This window comes from Monodelphis domestica, chromosome 3, assembly GCF_027887165.1.
Source record: "Monodelphis domestica isolate mMonDom1 chromosome 3, mMonDom1.pri, whole genome shotgun sequence".
Taxonomy (NCBI): Eukaryota; Metazoa; Chordata; class Mammalia; order Didelphimorphia; family Didelphidae; genus Monodelphis; species Monodelphis domestica.
In genome coordinates, this window is record NC_077229.1 from 166,189,671 (window position 1) to 166,198,110 (window position 8,440).

Below are 8,440 nucleotides of genomic sequence, written 5' to 3' on the forward strand. Positions count from 1 at the left end.
TCCATAACTTCTCTCTGCTTTTTACTGATGCTTTGCTCCCCACTTTTTTGCTCCCCACTTTTTTGCAAAATCCTTATAGAACCCAAAATCACATTTGTTGATACCTCCCTTTTGTCACCATCCCCTCTTTTGCGATATATGCGTATTCCCTCATGTTTATTCCTATTAACTATTTTCCAGTCATTATCCCCATATAAAGTCTGTTGTTTTAATGAAGCAAAGTCCTGACTTCATACCAAATACCTATGCCCTTTTGCAACAACATCGGAGTAACAAGGCTTCTCCCCCTTATTTATAGCTGCCTGCATTGATTTTAAATCTGGTGTTTCAGATTCCTTCAGCCTACAATGGTCACAACAGCTTTTTGAGTTCTTGTCATAATTTCTATAGTATCCTTTGCTTTGAGTATTGTTGCCTTGGTATTTACCACCCCTTTTTTGTCCTTTTTCATATTTTTATTTAAGTGAACAGTTTCTCAGTATGTATCCAATCTTGTGACATAGGAAACATCTCCTGGTATCTCTTGGACCTCTCTACTGTGACTCATGACTTTGTCTATTATATGTTCTAATTGTGTTAAAAATTTTTTTACTTCTTTTATTTTTTTTTCCTTTAGATACTCAGTTGTTTCCTGCAACTTCTGTTTTAGTTCGTCTTTTTCCCTTTCTTGTTCTTTTTGGTTCTCATATAAGTAAGTTGCAGTGTCTCTCAGGTCAGCAATTGAAAATGAATCAAATTTTGGGAAGAAATTCCTAAAGAAATATTTCATATATTGGTTGCACCCTTTCAAGAACTGTCAACATACGTGGGCCACTGATTCTTGAGAATCCTGACTAATTTTTAGGATGAATTCAACATTTTCCATGAGCTGGTCAATAAAATTTGCTGGATTCTCGTTCTGATTTTGCTGCATCTGATCAAATTTACTCCAAGCATTTGGGCAACCACAGAATGATTTTATAGTCTGGAGAAGATCTTCCCTGCATTTCTTTAGACAGGAAAATTTTGCAGGTCTAGCAAAATAAAAATCTTCTCTCTCGTGAGCCCTAGGTCAATCAGTCAATTTTTCATCTTGCCTCTTCTTCTCCAGAAACTGTCTCTGCTCATGTGGGCTAAATACTTCCACTAAAATCAATTCTACATTCTCAAAATCTGGTTCATAAACTTTAAAAGCACATTTCTGCTCTTTTACACGATGAGGAGGATCAGAAATAAATTTTGGAACATCTCTTTTTCAAAGATTCCAAGTCCTGGGTGATAAAAGACTTAGGAATTTTTGTATGGAGGACACTAGAATTATCAGTCAGACTAGCCATGTCACATAGAGGCATGATTTTGTGTGCTACTGTGACTTCAAGTGTTGTGATGTTACTAGGCTTGCTAATTGTATCAATATAGTTAGTAGCTCCAACAACCATATGTGTCATGTCTTTATCATTGTTAGAACCAGCGCCCATCTTATCTTTTTCAATTAGATCTTTAGTTTTCATTTCTCCAGTCACCCTATCACTTCCCTTGTCATTATTCTTCTGACTCATGTACTCATTACAAATTTCTGTTAAAATGGGTATTTGCTTAAATAGGTCTTCCAGTCTGCTATCAATCATTAAAATTTGAGCAGTTTTCTTAGGTACAGTCATTCTAAGAACAGTCTTAATATATGTCAGGGTCTGGATAGTGGTCACCAGAAGTACATATGCTTGGGTCACTGACTGCCACAGAAAAGAACTGTTGAATGGAGTAATGTTTATGAAAGATGTGGTATTTGCTATCATCTCAATTGTGTCCATAACCATTGCAATAACAGTATTATATATTAGTCAATATGTCCAATATAACACTAAACCCATAACCACCATTGCCCCAAACAGAATTTGCCGCATGTTGATGTTGTTGTCAGGATCTATAAGCTTTAGTTTGTACTCAAATTTGTCCACAAGATGGCTATTCTGCTAAGAAGTTCCAACTGTCACCCCCTTGCATTTGAAAGAAAAATTCTTGTAACCTATTGGGGGTGCCAAGCTGTCCTAGAGAGTCAGGAACCAATTTATAACTGTTTGAGTAAGAGATGGTAAAGATAGAGGAAGGCACTACCACCACCCCCACCCCAGGCAGAGTTACACAAGGGAAGAGAAAAGGTCTGACCAATAGTACAGAGCTGAGAGGTAAGAAGGAAAATTACCCTTCAGTCTCTGGTTTCTGGTTTTCTCCTCTAATAGATAATTATCCTGATCTCTCCTAAAACATTAGATGGAAAGGAAGATGTTTCTTTCTCCCTTTTTGGCTTTAACTGCAAATTGAGGCTCAGTCTCTGCTAAGTAATAATAACTATTCTTTTAAAATATAAGGAAATTGGGGTATATGGATAGAGGGAAAAATAGGAAATCCCTAACTACTATTTTATCCTAAATTCCTACTCAAGGGTTGATGGTTCAGGTCTGAAGACCTGAGTCCCTGGAGAGATGTAGAGTCAGGCTGTTGGATTCCTGATCTAGAGGGATATACAGTTATATAAGATGTCAGTTGAAGATCTTCTTGAGTGAATAGGGAAAAAATCTCTATCCACTAATGAAAAGATAATGGCTATGTTCTGATTCACATCAGATAATTGAAAGACCTTAACAGGTTGAGCTCAGAATGATGCTCTTCTCTCCTCCTTGTCAGAAGAGAAAGAACCAAGATTCAAACTGTCCAACCACTTTTCTCTGCTAGAGGTTCTAGCCCATTCCTTGATGGCAAGCAGTATTCCATCATCTCCCTTAATAATATTTTTGTAATCAAGTCTTTGTAATGAAGTCTGTAATCCTTTCTTCTGTACCTTCTTCCCTAATTATCGAGTTTACATTCAACCCCCTTCAGTTCAGTTCATTATATTCCAAAGTTCATTCTGGATCTTTTAATGCAGTGTGTGGTTTCCTCAGGCTTCCTTATGGCTCCTTCTTCAAAAGATCTGTTTTTTTTTGTTTGTTTGTTTCAGGGTGTTGGCGAATTTCTTTTCCTGAAATTTTTCCAAAAAATTTTAAGCCTTGGATTTTAGGATAATTATACAATTCCCACTGAGGAGGGTGTTGACCAACACCTGGATTGCCCTAAGATACATTGCTAAATTATGAGGTATATGAATCAATTGTCAAAAGAAAACCACACACACATATACACACACTCACACAAAAACAAAATAGAAGAGAAAAAAATAAGTATATCAAAATCTTATGTGTATAAAATTATGAGTAAACAAATCACTAGTTGAATCACTAGTAAGCCTCAATTAAAGTGATTTATGTCCTATGAATCTGTAGGACAGTTGTAGCAATATAGCACTTACCCAATGGCAGTCAGGACTACAGAAAATTGCCATACTATAGAAGAGAAGGGACTAGATTCTGAGGTAAAAGGGAAATATGTGATTCATCACAGAAGGAGGAAGCATCTGCTCTAGGAGGAGCAGTGTATTCAAAGAGGGGCAGTCAGTAACCCAAGAGACATAAGCTCCGAGATGATTTTGAGAAGAAAATGGTTGAGTTCCACAAGGAGGAGATGTATGAATCAGACAAGGAGAAGGCCAAGGGCCACAAAGGAGTCAGAGTTTGAGGACGAGCCCAAATTTATGTCCACAGTCATTGCAGGCACCAGCAAAGGCCAGGAGGACGAGCGACCCGGCAAGTGGGAAGCCCTGGTGCTGCTGCCAGGGGGTAAGGAGAAGCAGAGAAAGGCAGAGGAGCTGGAGGATGACACCTATGGCGACCAGTCCAAGAAGGAAGAGCGGGCAGCCCCCAAGAGGACCGAGGCCACCATGGACTGGGACTTTGTGCCAGAGAACTTCTGGGTGACTGCCTACAGGGCCCTGCTGGAGAAGAGCTCATCTATGCCACCTCCACCACCTAGGAAGCCCACTGAGACCACCCAGGCTACTGCTGCCGCTGGCAACAAGCTGGGCCCAGCCCAGGCCAAGAGGCTGCCCGCTGGGCAAGTCCTCCTCCATCATAGGAGAGGCCCAAGTCAACATGCGCATGGACTCTTTCAATGAGGACCTGGCCTGTCCCAGTGGTTTATTGGCTCAGGAATGCAAACTCAGTCAGACCTAGTCCATAGCAACAAAAAAGATCAGGAATTCCGCTCCATTTTCCAGCATATACAGTCTGCTCAGTCTCAGCGGAGCCCCTCAGAGCTGTTTGCCCAGTACATTGTGAATATTGTTCATCATGTTAAAGAGCATCATTTTGGATTCTCAGGAATGACATTGAATGAACGTTTTACTAAATACCTAAAGAGGGGAACAGAACAGGAGGCAGCTAAAAACCAGAAGAGATTCACAGGAGGATAGATATTTCTCCCAGCACATTCAGAAAACATGGTTTGACTCATGACGAGATGAAAAGCACCCCGGAACCTGGCTACAAGGCTGAGGAAAATACAAAGATGACCCTATTGATCTTCGCTTTGATATTGAAAGTTGTAAAAAACATAAGGAATGAGATCTTAAACAAGATAAGTCAAGAGAATCAGTGGATTCCTGAGGCTCAAGCCACTCAAGATAGAGATCAACTGAAAAAACTGAGAAAACTCACAAAGGCTCCAAAAAGCAAAAGAAACATCACCAAATGAACATGGGATTGGTCTCAGTCACGTCATCCTCCTCCCAGTCATCACAATCTGTAAGAATTAAAATTTTGGGGGGGAAACTGAGGCAAGTAGAAATTAGTTTCTCTCTGCAAGGAGTATTATATTTTTAGAGGTTATTTAAGATAAGGAAGTTAGGAAAATACAAGTAAGAAAGGAACATGCTAGACCCAGAGAGCCTATTCACAACCACTCACATCTAGCCTGCTAGATGGAGAGCCGCAAGCGCTCCAAAGCGGAAGTAGGAAAAGAGCCCCAGAAGCCTTTACAGCCAGGTTAAATACCCCATCTCACTCTCGGCCCAGGTGAGGTTACAAGGCATTTTGGGAAGTGAGCAAAGACTTCTGGGAAATGGAGTTCCAGGTTCAAGTCTCCATTTTTACAATTCTTATAAAGCAGAGGAGTATACTGAAGAGACAGAGGAGTGGGAAGAGCGCACCACAGGCTTTGACAAATCTCGGCTGGGGACCAAAGATTTTGTGGGTCCAAGTAAGAGAGGAGGCAGAGCTCGAGGGACCTTTCAATTTCGAGCTAGAGGAAGAGGCTAGGGCAGAGGCAACTATGCTGGCAATAACAGTAGTGGAAACAATGATTTCCAGAAGAGGACCCAAGTGGAGGAGTGGGACCCAGAACATACACCCCAAAGCAAAAACTGTTACCTGCATGATGACCAAGAGGGTGAAGGCAGCGTAAAGTGGGTGAGCCGAGGCCGAGGCCGAGGCTGGGGTGCCTTTCATCAAGGCAGGGGCAGGTTCATGTTCCGGAAATCCAGCACCAGCCCTAAGTGGGCCCACGACAAATTTAGTAGAGAAGGAAAGATTGAAGATGATGAGAGCGGGATGAAGAACTGGGAGGAGAAGGACAATTTACAGGCAGCCACTGAGTAAAGAGCCCCTGGAGGACCCTCCCCCCCAACCCCCCAAAGGGAGAGCAGCACCTGTCACTAGCCAGGGAGAAGTCCCAGAGGGACTGAAGAGCGGATTCTCTAAAATATACCCCAAAGCCCCACCCTTCCCCTGCTCCCACCCCCACCCCCAACTAGAGGGGAGCCATCCCTGGCCTGTCTACTCAGAGCTGTCTGTGCAGTCTGACTCAGGGAGGGCTCAGCTCTCACTCTTAACCACAAGTAGGGATTTTGGTTGTTTCTTGCTTCTTTGAATGGGATTTGGGGCACAACATAGGCTATGAAAACTTGTTTGGATTTCAGTCAGGATCCCACTTTGAACCAAGTCTTATTTTTTATTTTTGAATTTAATTTAATTTTTCAATTTCCAATATAAGCTGAAAGATGAGGACTAATTTGATTCATTTTGGTCTCCTCTTCCTCTATTCTCCCCACCCCCCCCATATAATTTTTTAGGTCTCTACTTCATGCATATTTAGTAATACTAGCTCTCCAAGTTTAATTTAGGAAAATGATTCTCAAGAACAAAACATTGGTGTGTCAATTTTGATTCGGGACCAAAACTCTAATTTTTAGAGCAGCTTTTGTATTTAGTAAGTTTAGATCCTTTCAAACTACCTTGTTTGCATAAGCCTTCCCTGCTGAGCTCTCAGTGACAGGATCTTGGCCCCACACACATCCACACACTCTAACCTTTCTCATTTCCAGGGGCTGCTTTCCCTTATGGGACTAGACCCCAGGAATTGTGCTTATCCTCTCAGCAACTGGGATGTGAACTAGAGGGCAGTTTCTGGTGCGTTTTCTAAGAAACCTCTGAATTCTAGCTAAAAAAAAATTATAAAATGAGAATATTTTTTTCAATTTTTTAAAATTAATCTTTTTATAAAATGAAAACTCCTGTGATTAATAAAGGAAGGCAATTGTGGTTGTGTGGTTTTGGGATTATTTTTTTATTACAGTTTGTGTTTTAAATTTAAATTTTCTCAAAAGACATTGAGAGAAAACAATTATCTGTAATGAGTCCCTATGCTTGCTACAAGCAGGTGAATCATAAGGAGTTCATATGTTGTTTAAAAAAAAAAAAGACATGACAGAGGAGAGACTCTAAATGAACACTCTAATGCAAATATTATCAACAAAGCAATGGGTTCAAATCAAGAAAACATCTAATGCCCAGTGGATTTACGCGTCGGCTATGGGGGGTGGGGGGAGGAAAAGAAAATGATCTATGTCTTTAACGAATAATGCTTGGAAATGATCAAATAAAATATATTTAAAAAAAAAAGAAAAAGAAAGATTGCCTCCTTCCCCTTCTGTACCTCTGCCTTTTCCACCTTCAGATGGTTGTACTACTTTTTGTTCCCTCACTTTGCGAAATTTCTATAGTTTAGTTGATTTTGCTTGAATGATTCATGTTTAGGGGGAAAAAATTAAGTTTGTTTCAACTCCTAGAGCAAATAAAGAAAATAAGCACTCTCATGGATAGGGGAGCCAAAATGAAAGCCAAATTACGGTACTTGTAGGAATTCTGGCATGTCCAGTATCTGAAGTTGTCAAACAGATGCGTCCTTGAATCTCAAAAACAGTCCTCTGTCTTGGCACAAATTCTCACCAATCCCACAAGGATTGCTGGTCTCCTTGACCTTGTGCTTCTAGCACTGTGCAGTGGATATTTTGTGATCCCTTCTTCTGGAATCAGATACAATTATTATTAAAATTCCCATAATACTTTTTTTTTGAAGCTTACATTTTTTTTAATATATTTTATTTGATCATTTCCAAGCATTATTCGTTAAAGACATAGATCATTTTCTTTTCCTCCCCCCACCCCCCATAGCCGACGCGTAAGTCCACTGGGCATTAGATGTTTTCTTGATTTGAACCCATTGCTTTGTTGATAGTATAAAATTCCCATAATACTTAACAATCAACAATGGCAGGTTTCCATAGTCTTAAGCATTTGGATATGCAGAGGTATTAGGGCTAATAGATATTTTAAATTCATCCTTCAAAATAAAAAAAAACATTAATATTGATTTCATGTACTTCAAGCACAAAAAATAAGAAGAAAAAAATTCTAATATCCTATTGCAAACAAAAAGGAAAGCAAAAATAAAAAATTCAGGCATTCAATGTGTCATCCAAAACAGTGTTCAACTTATCTATAGACTTTTATAATGGTATTATCTTCAGTCCAGTAATAGGAGGAGGGTACAAATAAAGACAATTGCATGTGCCAATCAGTGTCAATGACAACTGCAAACAAACCTGTTCCTTGTAGACATGAGAGCTTCCACCAGCTATCATTAGGATTCATATGAGTCTCTATAGCCACTTGCTGTGTGTCATTTAAAAGCCTTTGAAGCTCATGGATATTTGTCACAAGTTCTCCAGATCTGTTTATTACTGCCATCATTCCAAAATTTGGCAAGAGAGCTCAGAAAAACCTTTGTACTCCTGATGAAGACTTTTTGGGCCTAGAAATGTTACCAAGAACCTAGATTACCATCCTGGTGGAAGGGTAGAGTAAGCTGAAGAGTGACAAATATAAAACCATCCAGGTGTCACCAAGTCTCATGGGAAATCCTCTCTCCTCCAGGATGAGATTGTAACAGTCATAAAAGGCATGTTTTTATATGTCCCGTCCATTGCAAATATGGAGGTGGGGAATACAATAAATGTGGAGGTGGGGAATACAATAGTGCTACTGCACTTCACTTTGACACTCATGTACTTACTTCTACTCAATGGACCTTTACCTCTTGTTACACACAAGTCAAAGGTAGGGGAATGATCAGTAAGAGGTGCTTCTAGATATCTAAAAATCCCTTCTGAAGACCATTTATAATGAATTGCGAATTTTAGCTCATTAAATTTTTCAAAGGTCACTTTGAAAAAGGTTGTAACCATTTTGAT

General features: G+C 39.9%; 1 pseudogene; it reads left to right on the forward strand.

Moving 5' to 3' along the window:
• The first annotated feature begins 2,068 nt into the window (after positions 1-2,068).
• Positions 2,069-5,507, forward strand: LOC100031010 (thyroid hormone receptor-associated protein 3-like; annotated as a pseudogene).
• The last annotated feature ends 2,933 nt before the right edge of the window (positions 5,508-8,440 follow it).